Source organism: Gadus chalcogrammus, chromosome 12 (assembly GCF_026213295.1).
Source record: "Gadus chalcogrammus isolate NIFS_2021 chromosome 12, NIFS_Gcha_1.0, whole genome shotgun sequence".
NCBI lineage: Eukaryota > Metazoa > Chordata > Actinopteri > Gadiformes > Gadidae > Gadus > Gadus chalcogrammus.
Window position 1 is genome coordinate 6,640,377 of NC_079423.1, and position 17,237 is coordinate 6,657,613.

Here is a 17,237-nt window from a genome sequence, read left to right on the forward strand (position 1 = left end):
ATAATTAATATATATGCACCAAATATAGAAGCAGACAGGAAGGCTTTTTTTTTGGATTTAGGAAAATGGTGTGTGGGAAACTGTATAATAGTGGGAGATTTTAATTTAAAAAGTACAAGGTTGGATATGGCAAGAGGGAAGGAATTTAAAAATGATGCTTCAAGAAAGGTTTTTCTGAAAACAATGGAGGAAAAACAATTAATTGATGTATGGAGAAACGAAAACCCAAACAGGAGAGAGTACTCAAGAAGGCAAATGGTAATGGGGGAATTAAAACAAAGCCGAATAGACTTGTGTATAGCACATCAGACAATGGTTAAATTTATAAAAAATATGATGTATAAATTCACATCATTCAGTGACCATGCAATCCTGTCAATAGAGGTTGGTACTGGGATAGAGAGAAGGGGAGGAGGAGTGTGGTGCCTAAACAGTACTCTCCTAGAGGAAGAGGGATATAGAAATAAAATAGTGGCCTGCATAGAGAATGGAAGAAAGAACATGGACATGTGTAGAAACAAGGGATTATGGTGGGAAAGACTGAAGCAAAAGATAAGGACAATAAGTATTAGATATGCAAAGGTCCGGGCTTTTATAGAAAGAGAGAAAATAAAATGTTTGAAGGATGAGCTGGCAGAAGAGGCAGAAAGAATTGATAAGGATCCAAAACATAGCATAGAAAAATACATAAAGGTGAAATCCAAACTGGACGTTTATGAACAGAATAAATGTATGGGGGCAATAACAAGGAGTAGGGAGAAATATGCGATGAAGGGGGAGAGATGCACAGGCTATTTTTTGGGATTAGAAAAAAGGAAACAGGAAAGGGTATATATTGAAGAGTTAGAAAATGAAAATGGAGAGATAATAAATGATTTTGTAGACATTATTGGAAATGTTGGGACATTTTATAAAAATCTATACAAAAAAGGAAATGCAAAGAAGGAAGATATAAATACAGTATTAGGTAATATTAATAAAACGATAACAAATGATGAGAAAAGTATGTGTGATGACAACATCAAAGACATAGAAATAAAGGAAGCAATAATGTCATTAAATACCAATAAAAGTCCGGGAACAGATGGCCTTACAAGTGAATTTTATAAAACATTTATAGACGATCTGCTACCAATTTTAAACATACTTTATGCAGAGATGGAGAAGGAGCAGGAGATACCAGAGTCGCTGGCAACAGGACTAATAACGATCATATATAAAAATAAGGGAAGCAAAAGAAAACTGGAAAACTATAGACCGCTAACTGTACTAAACACGGATTACAAGATCTTAACAAAGGTATTAGCAAACAGAATAAAAACAGCAGCACCAACAATCATAGCACCAACACAGGCGTATGGGATACCAGGGAGGGACATATCGGACATTATTTGCACAATAAGGGACACAATCGAATGCATGGGGAAGGATGGTGGAATTATTTTAAGTATGGACCTTAATAAAGCCTTCGATAGGGTTGAGCATAGTTTTTTATTTTGCACATTAGAAAAATTTGGTTTTGGGCAAAGAATAATCAACTGGATTAAATTATTGTACAAAAATGCAAGGAGTAGGATAAAAATAAATGGAGCTATAACAGATCCTTTTCCATTGGAAAGATCTGTGAGGCAAGGGTGCCCGCTATCGGCAGTACTTTACAGCTTAACTGCAGAAAGTCTCGCGGAAATGATAAAGAAGGATAAGGAAATAGAGGGGATAAAATTGCCAAATGGGGGTGAAAGCAAAATACAGCAATATGCTGATGACACCACATGTATGGTAAAAAATATGAATAGCGTGAAAAGGATAATGGGAAAAATGGAAATATATGGGAGAGCAGCAGGGGCTAAAGTAAATATAGACAAAACTGAAATAATGTACGTCGGAAATATAAACCAAAATGATTGTAACATACCTTTTAGAGTTTCAAATGATTATATGAAAATATTGGGGATAAATATGGGAGTGAAAGAAAAGGAGGCGAGAGATGAGACATGGAATGGGGTAATAAATAAAGTGAAAAACACATTAAATGCGTGGAAGCCGAGGAGATTGAAATTAAAGGGGAAGGTTTTAGTGGTAAATGCATTAATACTATCCCAGATTGTCTATGCCTTGACTGTGATAGACATGCCAGAGTGGGTGCACAAAGAGCTAAACGGCACAATTACAAATTACATTTGGGATGGGAAACTGGCAAGAATAGCACAAAAGACACTGATAGGGAAATATGAAGAAGGAGGATTGAAATTGGTGGACTTGAATATTAAGAAAAAAGCAATACGAATAAAAACTGTTAAAAAGTATCTGTATGATAGGGTTGATTATGGATGGAAAAATGTTTTTAAGGAATATTTATATAAAAATGGAAGATGTGAAGAAAACGGTCTAATAATGATAATGAAAAACTCCATGTATGAGAAAGTGCCTAGATATTATAAAGAGGTGTTTGATGCATGGGGGAAATACAGAATAAACATTAAATATGAATGCACAAAATACAGTCAGGTAATAAATCAACCAATATGGTGTAACCCATTGATAAAAATGAACAATAACATGCTATGGGATAAAAAAATATTTTATTCTGGACTAACACAAATAAAACATTGCCTATATGAATTCATACCTGGGTTTCTAAGATACCAGGCTATAATAGACACAGTTAAGGAGTATGATGAAGAAATGAACGAAACCACTACTGTAAATATGTACGATAAAATAAAAGAAAGCATACCAATAGATTGGGTGAGGCAAATAGAAAATAACGTGGTTATAGAAAGGAAAATAACGTTCCCCGAGTTATATATAGAAAATAATGGGGAAAAAAGGCCACTAAGGGATTCAAAGGTAAAGGACTACTACAAAGCGCTGATCCAAAAGGAATTTAAGGAACCTGCATCGGAAAAGGTTTGGGAAAAGGTGTTCCCAGGTATGGAAGGAAATCAAATATGGAAGCAGTGGAATGTAAGCAAAAATAGTATAGAATGTCAGGATCATGATTTTAAATTACGGCACAACAGACTGTACACAAATGTGGTGATACACCAAATAAATAAGGATGTAAGAAGGGAGTGCGATATATGCAAAACTGATCCGGAGACATTAATGCATTTGTATTATGAGTGTGACAAATTGAAGATCTTTTTCATGAAGCTAAAGGAATTCTTGCAGGAGAACTGGGGGAAGCAGTATTTTGAGGGAAAGGACTGGAAAAAAACATTTCTGTTTGGAGTATGGGAAAAGAAGGAGAAAGTAAACATAAATATGATAAACTATGTACTAAGTCATGCTAGATATGCTGTATGGCTAAGAAGGAATCTAGCGCATTTTGAACAAAAAATAATATCTGTCTGGGCCTACTTTGTATCAGGGTTGAAAAAAGACATAAGTTTAATTTTTAAGTATGAAAAGGAAGAATTTCAACATTTTGTTAATGGATGCAGTTTCATTTCTGTCAATGACAAAGGGAAACTGATGTATAAGATTGAATAATGCATGGCAGGAGGACCTATTTGTTGAAATGCTGATGTTATTGTTTACTTTTATTTTATTTATTTTGTGATTTTACATTTGAATTCAAGTATATGTTTTTTCCCCTCTGTGTAGATTACGCTTGTATATAAAATCTGATTTATTTTTATAATAAAAAAAAAAAAAAAAAAAACACGCCCGATCTCGTCTGATCTCGGAAGCTAAGCAGGGTCGGGCCTGGTTAGTACTTGGATGGGAGACCGCCTGGGAATACCAGGTGCTGTAAGCTATTTCTTTTTCAACTCGAGCTCATTGACTCCGTGGCCTACCGTGGCGTACCGTGACCTGATGTTTACTGCCAACCGCTTTGGAGGATTTAAGCAACATACAAAAACTGACAACGTCTCTCAAAACTATTTTTGTGAAACATGAGGACAGTATAGTGATACTGCCAGCAGGGAGCACCAGAGAGCTGAACCGACAGTTGTACATTTCTTAAACTTTCACCAACACAAACACGCACGCTCACTTCAGATCATGGGAGGACGTCAAAAAATCACCACCCATTCTCTGACACTTTAACCGTTAACCTTGGTTCAAACATTTAACATCACACGCACACGCAGTGTATTTCAGATAATTAATGAATTCAGATGTCACAATGATCGTTTACATGGATAAGGAGTCCTACTGAATCAATTACTGCCGTTTATATCTAACTAATGATTGTTTTTGTAAGAGTGTAACGTCGAGCCTCAGCAGCTTTCTCACTCCTTATGTGCTACTGTATAAAACCTGGTTTTGCGCCTGCACTAATTGCTTACGGCCATACCACCCTGAACACGCCCGATCTCGTCTGATCTCGGAAGCTAAGCAGGGTCGGGCCTGGTTAGTACTTGGATGGGAGACCGCCTGGGAATACCAGGTGCTGTAAGCTTTTTCTTTTTCAACTCGAGCTCATTGACTCCGTGGCCTACCGTGGCGTACCGTGACCTGATGTTTACTGCCAACCGCTTTGGAGGATTTAAGCAACATACAAAAACTGACAACGTCTCTCAAAACTATTTTTGTGAAACATGAGGACAGTATAGTGATACTGCCAGCAGGGAGCACCAGAGAGCTGAACCGACAGTTGTACATTTCTTAAACTTTCACCAACACAAACACGCACGCTCACTTCAGATCATGGGAGGACGTCAAAAAATCACCACCCATTCTCTGACACTTTAACCGTTAACCTTGGTTCAAACATTTAACATCACACGCACACGCAGTGTATTTCAGATAATTAATGAATTCAGATGTCACAATGATCGTTTACATGGATAAGGAGTCCTACTGAATCAATTACTGCCGTTTATATCTAACTAATGATTGTTTTTGTAAAAGTGTAACGTCGAGCCTCAGCAGCTTTCTCACTCCTTATGTGCTACTGTATAAAACCTGGTTTTGCGCCTGCACTAATTGCTTACGGCCATACCACCCTGAACACGCCCGATCTCGTCTGATCTCGGAAGCTAAGCAGGGTCGGGCCTGGTTAGTACTTGGATGGGAGACCGCCTGGGAATACCAGGTGCTGTAAGCTTTTTCTTTTTCAACTCGAGCTCATTGACTCCGTGGCCTACCGTGGCGTACCGTGACCTGATGTTTACTGCCAACCGCTTTGGAGGATTTAAGCAACATACAAAACTGACAACGTCTCTCAAAACTATTTTTGTGAAACATGAGGACAGTATAGTGATACTGCCAGCAGGGAGCACCAGAGAGCTGAACCGACAGTTGTACATTTCTTAAACTTTCACCAACACAAACACGCACGCTCACTTCAGATCATGGGAGGACGTCAAAAAATCACCACCCATTCTCTGACACTTTAACCGTTAACCTTGGTTCAAACATTTAACATCACACGCACACGCAGTGTATTTCAGATAATTAATGAATTCAGATGTCACAATGATCGTTTACATGGATAAGGAGTCCTACTGAATCAATTACTGCCGTTTATATCTAACTAATGATTGTTTTTGTAAAGTGTAACGTCGAGCCTCAGCAGCTTTCTCACTCCTTATGTGCTACTGTATAAAACCTGGTTTTGCGCCTGCACTAATTGCTTACGGCCATACCACCCTGAACACGCCCGATCTCGTCTGATCTCGGAAGCTAAGCAGGGTCGGGCCTGGTTAGTACTTGGATGGGAGACCGCCTGGGAATACCAGGTGCTGTAAGCTTTTTCTTTTTCAACTCGAGCTCATTGACTCCGTGGCCTACCGGCGTACCGTGACCTGATGTTTACTGCCAACCGCTTTGGAGGATTTAAGCAACATACAAAACTGACAACGTCTCTCAAAACTATTTTTGTGAAACATGAGGACAGTATAGTGATACTGCCAGCAGGGAGCACCAGAGAGCTGAACCGACAGTTGTACATTTCTTAAACTTTCACCAACACAAACACGCACGCTCACTTCAGATCATGGGAGGACGTCAAAAAATCACCACCCATTCTCTGACACTTTAACCGTTAACCTTGGTTCAAACATTTAACATCACACGCACACGCAGTGTATTTCAGATAATTAATGAATTCAGATGTCACAATGATCGTTTACATGGATAAGGAGTCCTACTGAATCAATTACTGCCGTTTATATCTAACTAATGATTGTTTTTGTAAAAGTGTAACGTCGAGCCTCAGCAGCTTTCTCACTCCTTATGTGCTACTGTATAAAACCTGGTTTTGCGCCTGCACTAATTGCTTACGGCCATACCACCCTGAACACGCCCGATCTCGTCTGATCTCGGAAGCTAAGCAGGGTCGGGCCTGGTTAGTACTTGGATGGGAGACCGCCTGGGAATACCAGGTGCTGTAAGCTTTTTCTTTTTCAACTCGAGCTCATTGCCTCCGTGGCCTACCGTGGCGTACCGTGACCTGATGTTTACTGCCAACCGCTTTGGAGGATTTAAGCAACATACAAAAACTGACAACGTCTCTCAAAACTATTTTTGTGAAACATGAGGACAGTATAGTGATACTGCCAGCAGGGAGCACCAGAGAGCTGAACCGACAGTTGTACATTTCTTAAACTTTCACCAACACAAACACGCACGCTCACTTCAGATCATGGGAGGACGTCAAAAAATCACCACCCATTCTCTGACACTTTAACCGTTAACCTTGGTTCAAACATTTAACATCACACGCACACGCAGTGTATTTCAGATAATTAATGAATTCAGATGTCACAATGATCGTTTACATGGATAAGGAGTCCTACTGAATCAATTACTGCCGTTTATATCTAACTAATGATTGTTTTTGTAAAAGTGTAACGTCGAGCCTCAGCAGCTTTCTCACTCCTTATGTGCTACTGTATAAAACCTGGTTTTGCGCCTGCACTAATTGCTTACGGCCATACCACCCTGAACACGCCCGATCTCGTCTGATCTCGGAAGCTAAGCAGGGTCGGGCCTGGTTAGTACTTGGATGGGAGACCGCCTGGGAATACCAGGTGCTGTAAGCTTTTTCTTTTTCAACTCGAGCTCATTGCCTCCGTGGCCTACCGTGGCGTACCGTGACCTGATGTTTACTGCCAACCGCTTTGGAGGATTTAAGCAACATACAAAAACTGACAACGTCTCTCAAAACTATTTTTGTGAAACATGAGGACAGTATAGTGATACTGCCAGCAGGGAGCACCAGAGAGCTGAACCGACAGTTGTACATTTCTTAAACTTTCACCAACACAAACACGCACGCTCACTTCAGATCATGGGAGGACGTCAAAAAATCACCACCCATTCTCTGACACTTTAACCGTTAACCTTGGTTCAAACATTTAACATCACACGCACACGCAGTGTATTTCAGATAATTAATGAATTCAGATGTCACAATGATCGTTTACATGGATAAGGAGTCCTACTGAATCAATTACTGCCGTTTATATCTAACTAATGATTGTTTTTGTAAAAGTGTAACGTCGAGCCTCAGCAGCTTTCTCACTCCTTATGTGCTACTGTATAAAACCTGGTTTTGCGCCTGCACTAATTGCTTACGGCCATACCACCCTGAACACGCCCGATCTCGTCTGATCTCGGAAGCTAAGCAGGGTCGGGCCTGGTTAGTACTTGGATGGGAGACCGCCTGGGAATACCAGGTGCTGTAAGCTTTTTCTTTTTCAACTCGAGCTCATTGACTCCGTGGCCTACCGTGGCGTACCGTGACCTGATGTTTACTGCCAACCGCTTTGGAGGATTTAAGCAACATACAAAAACTGACAACGTCTCTCAAAACTATTTTTGTGAAACATGAGGACAGTATAGTGATACTGCCAGCAGGGAGCACCAGAGAGCTGAACCGACAGTTGTACATTTCTTAAACTTTCACCAACACAAACACGCACGCTCACTTCAGATCATGGGAGGACGTCAAAAAATCACCACCCATTCTCTGACACTTTAACCGTTAACCTTGGTTCAAACATTTAACATCACACGCACACGCAGTGTATTTCAGATAATTAATGAATTCAGATGTCACAATGATCGTTTACATGGATAAGGAGTCCTACTGAATCAATTACTGCCGTTTATATCTAACTAATGATTGTTTTTGTAAAAGTGTAACGTCGAGCCTCAGCAGCTTTCTCACTCCTTATGTGCTACTGTATAAAACCTGGTTTTGCGCCTGCACTAATTGCTTACGGCCATACCACCCTGAACACGCCCGATCTCGTCTGATCCCGTTCAGGTGTGCAACCAGGAAGTGAGCAGTGAGCAGAGAGAGCAGGTGGAGAGAGCAGGTGGACTTTTTTGTTTGTGCTAGATTTAATGTGAGTGAGTGTGTTTTACTTTTTGTTTTAGTTTTTTTTTATTCCCCCAGCAGCTTGCTGTTCGGGGGAACGTCTTTTTTGTTTTTGTTTGTGTGTGTGTGTTTGAATGAGTGACGTAATGGAGAGGAGAGAGCGAGTAGAGAGGAGTAGGACGGATCTCATGGCAACTGACAGCGGACCGGCAAGCACAACGACACAGAATATGGACAACGGCATGGAGCAGACATCGCCCAAGAACACCGACCATGGAAAGACCCCGACCACGAGCAGGATCATGGACAACGGCAAGACGCAGCAACCGACAAAGAACGCCGACATTGGAAAGGAAACGACTATGAGAAGGATCACGGACAACAGTAAAAGTACCTCGGAACTTCTTCAAAGCACAGATAAGAAATTTGAGAAGGAGCTTACCTTGGCGGTAGAGATCGTTGGAGATGAGATGGTGACTATGATGGAGCTTCTAAGTGAGGTTAAAAAAACGTGCGGGGTGGTGAATGGATGCCGTTTTAAAATGCCCAAAAAGTACGAAATAACAATGGACAATGTTGAAGGGAAGGATATACTGTTAGATGGGATTAGAATAAAGAAGAGCACGGTAGTGGCAAAAGAAATTAGAAATGACGAATTAGTTGTATCTTTTTTAAACTTGCCGACGTACATTGTGGATGGTGTCATTCTTGCCAAACTTGCAGAATGGGGAGTTAAGGCAATCTCGCCAATTAAAAGAAGAATGTGGCCAGGAACTGACATAGCCGATGGAACCAGGTTCTTGAAGGTCCGGTTCACTGAAACAGTGAAATCGCTACCTTACACAACGAAGTTCGAAACACTAGAGGGGGGAGAGTACTTCCGCGTGATCCATGACAGGCAGATGAAAGTATGCAGATTATGTATAAAACCGGGTCACATCTTCCGAGAATGCCCAGAATTCAGATGTCACAGGTGTAAAAAACAGGGACACTATGCAAGGGAGTGTGTTCCAGAAGCAGCGGAGAGAGAGGATGTCAGCGTCGCGGAGGAGGTCAACGTCGCGGAGGAGGTCAACAGCACTGACGGCGAGGAGGAGGAGCCGGAGGACAGCGACGAGGACGACATGCAGACGGAGGGAGACCTAGGGGGCGTCCCAGAGAGCAGGGCGGAGACCATGGTGCAGAACCAAAGACGGCATCCCCTGAGTGACGTCGCAGCAGGAGACGTGTTGGGAGCTGTGGGGCAGGAGGAGAGCCGGTCCGGAGAGGAATCGAGTGGAGAGAAGGCTCCTCGCGAGACGACTCCAGCAGACGGAACCGGCAGCGTTGGGGTAAAGGAGCATGGAGATGGAAACCGAGACGAGAGGGAAACTGCGATGGACTTCCTGATTATCGAGGATATTTCAGAGGCAGAGAGTGTAAGCAGACCGCAGAAGGAACGAAAGGCGGAGGAGACCACAAAGAAAAGAAAAGCTGCGCTCCAAGCTGAGGAGAAAAGGAGGAAGAGGGAGGAAAGAAGGACAAAATGAAGGTTGGGAATGAAACCGTAATTATGTGTTTAATGTTAAGCTTGATTTCATTCAACACAAATGGGCTAAGGAATCAAAGCAAATTTGGAAAACTATTAATTAAATGTAAAAATAATGACATGTTATGTCTGCAAGAAACGAACTGGACAGACCATATCATGAAAGATATAAAAACGAAATGGACAGACATTATGTATGCAAACCATGGTACGGATAAATCATGTGGGGTAGCAATCCTGATAAAAAATAATACTGTAGAAAACCTCAAAGAAATCTACAAAGATAAAAAAGGAAGAGTCATAATCATAGAATTTAAATACAAAAAGATAGAGTACAGAATAATTAATATATATGCACCAAATATAGAAGCAGACAGGAAGGCTTTTTTTTTGGATTTAGGAAAATGGTGTGTGGGAAACTGTATAATAGTGGGAGATTTTAATTTAAAAAGTACAAGGTTGGATATGGCAAGAGGGAAGGAATTTAAAAATGATGCTTCAAGAAAGGTTTTTCTGAAAACAATGGAGGAAAAACAATTAATTGATGTATGGAGAAACGAAAACCCAAACAGGAGAGAGTACTCAAGAAGGCAAATGGTAATGGGGGAATTAAAACAAAGCCGAATAGACTTGTGTATAGCACATCAGACAATGGTTAAATTTATAAAAAATATGATGTATAAATTCACATCATTCAGTGACCATGCAATCCTGTCAATAGAGGTTGGTACTGGGATAGAGAGAAGGGGAGGAGGAGTGTGGTGCCTAAACAGTACTCTCCTAGAGGAAGAGGGATATAGAAATAAAATAGTGGCCTGCATAGAGAATGGAAGAAAGAACATGGACATGTGTAGAAACAAGGGATTATGGTGGGAAAGACTGAAGCAAAAGATAAGGACAATAAGTATTAGATATGCAAAGGTCCGGGCTTTTATAGAAAGAGAGAAAATAAAATGTTTGAAGGATGAGCTGGCAGAAGAGGCAGAAAGAATTGATAAGGATCCAAAACATAGCATAGAAAAATACATAAAGGTGAAATCCAAACTGGACGTTTATGAACAGAATAAATGTATGGGGGCAATAACAAGGAGTAGGGAGAAATATGCGATGAAGGGGGAGAGATGCACAGGCTATTTTTTGGGATTAGAAAAAAGGAAACAGGAAAGGGTATATATTGAAGAGTTAGAAAATGAAAATGGAGAGATAATAAATGATTTTGTAGACATTATTGGAAATGTTGGGACATTTTATAAAAATCTATACAAAAAAGGAAATGCAAAGAAGGAAGATATAAATACAGTATTAGGTAATATTAATAAAACGATAACAAATGATGAGAAAAGTATGTGTGATGACAACATCAAAGACATAGAAATAAAGGAAGCAATAATGTCATTAAATACCAATAAAAGTCCGGGAACAGATGGCCTTACAAGTGAATTTTATAAAACATTTATAGACGATCTGCTACCAATTTTAAACATACTTTATGCAGAGATGGAGAAGGAGCAGGAGATACCAGAGTCGCTGGCAACAGGACTAATAACGATCATATATAAAAATAAGGGAAGCAAAAGAAAACTGGAAAACTATAGACCGCTAACTGTACTAAACACGGATTACAAGATCTTAACAAAGGTATTAGCAAACAGAATAAAAACAGCAGCACCAACAATCATAGCACCAACACAGGCGTATGGGATACCAGGGAGGGACATATCGGACATTATTTGCACAATAAGGGACACAATCGAATGCATGGGGAAGGATGGTGGAATTATTTTAAGTATGGACCTTAATAAAGCCTTCGATAGGGTTGAGCATAGTTTTTTATTTTGCACATTAGAAAAATTTGGTTTTGGGCAAAGAATAATCAACTGGATTAAATTATTGTACAAAAATGCAAGGAGTAGGATAAAAATAAATGGAGCTATAACAGATCCTTTTCCATTGGAAAGATCTGTGAGGCAAGGGTGCCCGCTATCGGCAGTACTTTACAGCTTAACTGCAGAAAGTCTCGCGGAAATGATAAAGAAGGATAAGGAAATAGAGGGGATAAAATTGCCAAATGGGGGTGAAAGCAAAATACAGCAATATGCTGATGACACCACATGTATGGTAAAAAATATGAATAGCGTGAAAAGGATAATGGGAAAAATGGAAATATATGGGAGAGCAGCAGGGGCTAAAGTAAATATAGACAAAACTGAAATAATGTACGTCGGAAATATAAACCAAAATGATTGTAACATACCTTTTAGAGTTTCAAATGATTATATGAAAATATTGGGGATAAATATGGGAGTGAAAGAAAAGGAGGCGAGAGATGAGACATGGAATGGGGTAATAAATAAAGTGAAAAACACATTAAATGCGTGGAAGCCGAGGAGATTGAAATTAAAGGGGAAGGTTTTAGTGGTAAATGCATTAATACTATCCCAGATTGTCTATGCCTTGACTGTGATAGACATGCCAGAGTGGGTGCACAAAGAGCTAAACGGCACAATTACAAATTACATTTGGGATGGGAAACTGGCAAGAATAGCACAAAAGACACTGATAGGGAAATATGAAGAAGGAGGATTGAAATTGGTGGACTTGAATATTAAGAAAAAAGCAATACGAATAAAAACTGTTAAAAAGTATCTGTATGATAGGGTTGATTATGGATGGAAAAATGTTTTTAAGGAATATTTATATAAAAATGGAAGATGTGAAGAAAACGGTCTAATAATGATAATGAAAAACTCCATGTATGAGAAAGTGCCTAGATATTATAAAGAGGTGTTTGATGCATGGGGGAAATACAGAATAAACATTAAATATGAATGCACAAAATACAGTCAGGTAATAAATCAACCAATATGGTGTAACCCATTGATAAAAATGAACAATAACATGCTATGGGATAAAAAAATATTTTATTCTGGACTAACACAAATAAAACATTGCCTATATGAATTCATACCTGGGTTTCTAAGATACCAGGCTATAATAGACACAGTTAAGGAGTATGATGAAGAAATGAACGAAACCACTACTGTAAATATGTACGATAAAATAAAAGAAAGCATACCAATAGATTGGGTGAGGCAAATAGAAAATAACGTGGTTATAGAAAGGAAAATAACGTTCCCCGAGTTATATATAGAAAATAATGGGGAAAAAAGGCCACTAAGGGATTCAAAGGTAAAGGACTACTACAAAGCGCTGATCCAAAAGGAATTTAAGGAACCTGCATCGGAAAAGGTTTGGGAAAAGGTGTTCCCAGGTATGGAAGGAAATCAAATATGGAAGCAGTGGAATGTAAGCAAAAATAGTATAGAATGTCAGGATCATGATTTTAAATTACGGCACAACAGACTGTACACAAATGTGGTGATACACCAAATAAATAAGGATGTAAGAAGGGAGTGCGATATATGCAAAACTGATCCGGAGACATTAATGCATTTGTATTATGAGTGTGACAAATTGAAGATCTTTTTCATGAAGCTAAAGGAATTCTTGCAGGAGAACTGGGGGAAGCAGTATTTTGAGGGAAAGGACTGGAAAAAAACATTTCTGTTTGGAGTATGGGAAAAGAAGGAGAAAGTAAACATAAATATGATAAACTATGTACTAAGTCATGCTAGATATGCTGTATGGCTAAGAAGGAATCTAGCGCATTTTGAACAAAAAATAATATCTGTCTGGGCCTACTTTGTATCAGGGTTGAAAAAAGACATAAGTTTAATTTTTAAGTATGAAAAGGAAGAATTTCAACATTTTGTTAATGGATGCAGTTTCATTTCTGTCAATGACAAAGGGAAACTGATGTATAAGATTGAATAATGCATGGCAGGAGGACCTATTTGTTGAAATGCTGATGTTATTGTTTACTTTTATTTTATTTATTTTGTGATTTTACATTTGAATTCAAGTATATGTTTTTTCCCCTCTGTGTAGATTACGCTTGTATATAAAATCTGATTTATTTTTATAATAAAAAAAAAAAAAAAAAAAACACGCCCGATCTCGTCTGATCTCGGAAGCTAAGCAGGGTCGGGCCTGGTTAGTACTTGGATGGGAGACCGCCTGGGAATACCAGGTGCTGTAAGCTTTTCTTTTTCAACTCGAGCTCATTGACTCCGTGGCCTACCGTGGCGTACCGTGACCTGATGTTTACTGCCAACCGCTTTGGAGGATTTAAGCAACATACAAAAACTGACAACGTCTCTCAAAACTATTTTTGTGAAACATGAGGACAGTATAGTGATACTGCCAGCAGGGAGCACCAGAGAGCTGAACCGACAGTTGTACATTTCTTAAACTTTCACCAACACAAACACGCACGCTCACTTCAGATCATGGGAGGACGTCAAAAAATCACCACCCATTCTCTGACACTTTAACCGTTAACCTTGGTTCAAACATTTAACATCACACGCACACGCAGTGTATTTCAGATAATTAATGAATTCAGATGTCACAATGATCGTTTACATGGATAAGGAGTCCTACTGAATCAATTACTGCCGTTTATATCTAACTAATGATTGTTTTTGTAAGAGTGTAACGTCGAGCCTCAGCAGCTTTCTCACTCCTTATGTGCTACTGTATAAAACCTGGTTTTGCGCCTGCACTAATTGCTTACGGCCATACCACCCTGAACACGCCCGATCTCGTCTGATCTCGGAAGCTAAGCAGGGTCGGGCCTGGTTAGTACTTGGATGGGAGACCGCCTGGGAATACCAGGTGCTGTAAGCTTTTTCTTTTTCAACTCGAGCTCATTGACTCCGTGGCCTACCGTGGCGTACCGTGACCTGATGTTTACTGCCAACCGCTTTGGAGGATTTAAGCAACATACAAAAACTGACAACGTCTCTCAAAACTATTTTTGTGAAACATGAGGACAGTATAGTGATACTGCCAGCAGGGAGCACCAGAGAGCTGAACCGACAGTTGTACATTTCTTAAACTTTCACCAACACAAACACGCACGCTCACTTCAGATCATGGGAGGACGTCAAAAAATCACCACCCATTCTCTGACACTTTAACCGTTAACCTTGGTTCAAACATTTAACATCACACGCACACGCAGTGTATTTCAGATAATTAATGAATTCAGATGTCACAATGATCGTTTACATGGATAAGGAGTCCTACTGAATCAATTACTGCCGTTTATATCTAACTAATGATTGTTTTTGTAAGAGTGTAACGTCGAGCCTCAGCAGCTTTCTCACTCCTTATGTGCTACTGTATAAAACCTGGTTTTGCGCCTGCACTAATTGCTTACGGCCATACCACCCTGAACACGCCCGATCTCGTCTGATCTCGGAAGCTAAGCAGGGTCGGGCCTGGTTAGTACTTGGATGGGAGACCGCCTGGGAATACCAGGTGCTGTAAGCTTTTTCTTTTTCAACTCGAGCTCATTGACTCCGTGGCCTACCGTGGCGTACCGTGACCTGATGTTTACTGCCAACCGCTTTGGAGGATTTAAGCAACATACAAAAACTGACAACGTCTCTCAAAACTATTTTTGTGAAACATGAGGACAGTATAGTGATACTGCCAGCAGGGAGCACCAGAGAGCTGAACCGACAGTTGTACATTTCTTAAACTTTCACCAACACAAACACGCACGCTCACTTCAGATCATGGGAGGACGTCAAAAAATCACCACCCATTCTCTGACACTTTAACCGTTAACCTTGGTTCAAACATTTAACATCACACGCACACGCAGTGTATTTCAGATAATTAATGAATTCAGATGTCACAATGATCGTTTACATGGATAAGGAGTCCTACTGAATCAATTACTGCCGTTTATATCTAACTAATGATTGTTTTTGTAAAAGTGTAACGTCGAGCCTCAGCAGCTTTCTCACTCCTTATGTGCTACTGTATAAAACCTGGTTTTGCGCCTGCACTAATTGCTTACGGCCATACCACCCTGAACACGCCCGATCTCGTCTGATCTCGGAAGCTAAGCAGGGTCGGGCCTGGTTAGTACTTGGATGGGAGACCGCCTGGGAATACCAGGTGCTGTAAGCTTTTTCTTTTTCAACTCGAGCTCATTGACTCCGTGGCCTACCGTGGCGTACCGTGACCTGATGTTTACTGCCAACCGCTTTGGAGGATTTAAGCAACATACAAAAACTGACAACGTCTCTCAAAACTATTTTTGTGAAACATGAGGACAGTATAGTGATACTGCCAGCAGGGAGCACCAGAGAGCTGAACCGACAGTTGTACATTTCTTAAACTTTCACCAACACAAACACGCACGCTCACTTCAGATCATGGGAGGACGTCAAAAAATCACCACCCATTCTCTGACACTTTAACCGTTAACCTTGGTTCAAACATTTAACATCACACGCACACGCAGTGTATTTCAGATAATTAATGAATTCAGATGTCACAATGATCGTTTACATGGATAAGGAGTCCTACTGAATCAATTACTGCCGTTTATATCTAACTAATGATTGTTTTTGTAAAAGTGTAACGTCGAGCCTCAGCAGCTTTCTCACTCCTTATGTGCTACTGTATAAAACCTGGTTTTGCGCCTGCACTAATTGCTTACGGCCATACCACCCTGAACACGCCCGATCTCGTCTGATCTCGGAAGCTAAGCAGGGTCGGGCCTGGTTAGTACTTGGATGGGAGACCGCCTGGGAATACCAGGTGCTGTAAGCTTTTCTTTTTCAACTCGAGCTCATTGCCTCCGTGGCCTACCGTGGCGTACCGTGACCTGATGTTTACTGCCAACCGCTTTGGAGGATTTAAGCAACATACAAAAACTGACAACGTCTCTCAAAACTATTTTTGTGAAACATGAGGACAGTATAGTGATACTGCCAGCAGGGAGCACCAGAGAGCTGAACCGACAGTTGTACATTTCTTAAACTTTCACCAACACAAACACGCACGCTCACTTCAGATCATGGGAGGACGTCAAAAAATCACCACCCATTCTCTGACACTTTAACCGTTAACCTTGGTTCAAACATTTAACATCACACGCACACGCAGTGTATTTCAGATAATTAATGAATTCAGATGTCACAATGATCGTTTACATGGATAAGGAGTCCTACTGAATCAATTACTGCCGTTTATATCTAACTAATGATTGTTTTTGTAAAAGTGTAACGTCGAGCCTCAGCAGCTTTCTCACTCCTTATGTGCTACTGTATAAAACCTGGTTTTGCGCCTGCACTAATTGCTTACGGCCATACCACCCTGAACACGCCCGATCTCGTCTGATCTCGGAAGCTAAGCAGGGTCGGGCCTGGTTAGTACTTGGATGGGAGACCGCCTGGGAATACCAGGTGCTGTAAGCTTTTTCTTTTTCAACTCGAGCTCATTGACTCCGTGGCCTACCGTGGCGTACCGTGACCTGATGTTTACTGCCAACCGCTTTGGAGGATT

At 40.4% G+C, this 17,237-nt stretch overlaps 11 non-coding genes across 11 annotated transcripts; all 11 read left to right on the forward strand.

The window, feature by feature from the left end:
* Positions 1–4,292: 4,292 nt before the first annotated feature.
* Positions 4,293–4,411, forward strand: LOC130394665 (5S ribosomal RNA). Its single transcript, XR_008897801.1, has one exon. It is a non-coding gene; the product is annotated as a 5S ribosomal RNA (ribosomal RNA).
* Positions 4,412–4,940: 529 nt separating this feature from the next.
* LOC130394678 (5S ribosomal RNA) lies at positions 4,941–5,059 on the forward strand. The gene has a single exon (XR_008897813.1). It is a non-coding gene; the product is annotated as a 5S ribosomal RNA (ribosomal RNA).
* Positions 5,060–5,586: 527 nt separating this feature from the next.
* LOC130394690 (5S ribosomal RNA) lies at positions 5,587–5,705 on the forward strand. Its single transcript, XR_008897824.1, has one exon. It is a non-coding gene; the product is annotated as a 5S ribosomal RNA (ribosomal RNA).
* Positions 5,706–6,231: 526 nt separating this feature from the next.
* Positions 6,232–6,350, forward strand: LOC130394702 (5S ribosomal RNA). The gene has a single exon (XR_008897835.1). It is a non-coding gene; the product is annotated as a 5S ribosomal RNA (ribosomal RNA).
* Positions 6,351–6,879: 529 nt separating this feature from the next.
* LOC130394714 (5S ribosomal RNA) lies at positions 6,880–6,998 on the forward strand. The gene has a single exon (XR_008897846.1). It is a non-coding gene; the product is annotated as a 5S ribosomal RNA (ribosomal RNA).
* Positions 6,999–7,527: 529 nt separating this feature from the next.
* Positions 7,528–7,646, forward strand: LOC130394727 (5S ribosomal RNA). Its single transcript, XR_008897857.1, has one exon. It is a non-coding gene; the product is annotated as a 5S ribosomal RNA (ribosomal RNA).
* A 6,793-nt stretch (positions 7,647–14,439) lies between these two features.
* Positions 14,440–14,558, forward strand: LOC130394739 (5S ribosomal RNA). Its single transcript, XR_008897868.1, has one exon. It is a non-coding gene; the product is annotated as a 5S ribosomal RNA (ribosomal RNA).
* A 529-nt stretch (positions 14,559–15,087) lies between these two features.
* LOC130394751 (5S ribosomal RNA) lies at positions 15,088–15,206 on the forward strand. The gene has a single exon (XR_008897879.1). It is a non-coding gene; the product is annotated as a 5S ribosomal RNA (ribosomal RNA).
* Positions 15,207–15,735: 529 nt separating this feature from the next.
* On the forward strand, positions 15,736–15,854 carry LOC130394764 (5S ribosomal RNA). The gene has a single exon (XR_008897890.1). It is a non-coding gene; the product is annotated as a 5S ribosomal RNA (ribosomal RNA).
* A 529-nt stretch (positions 15,855–16,383) lies between these two features.
* Positions 16,384–16,502, forward strand: LOC130394776 (5S ribosomal RNA). The gene has a single exon (XR_008897901.1). It is a non-coding gene; the product is annotated as a 5S ribosomal RNA (ribosomal RNA).
* Positions 16,503–17,030: 528 nt separating this feature from the next.
* LOC130394788 (5S ribosomal RNA) lies at positions 17,031–17,149 on the forward strand. Its single transcript, XR_008897912.1, has one exon. It is a non-coding gene; the product is annotated as a 5S ribosomal RNA (ribosomal RNA).
* The last annotated feature ends 88 nt before the right edge of the window (positions 17,150–17,237 follow it).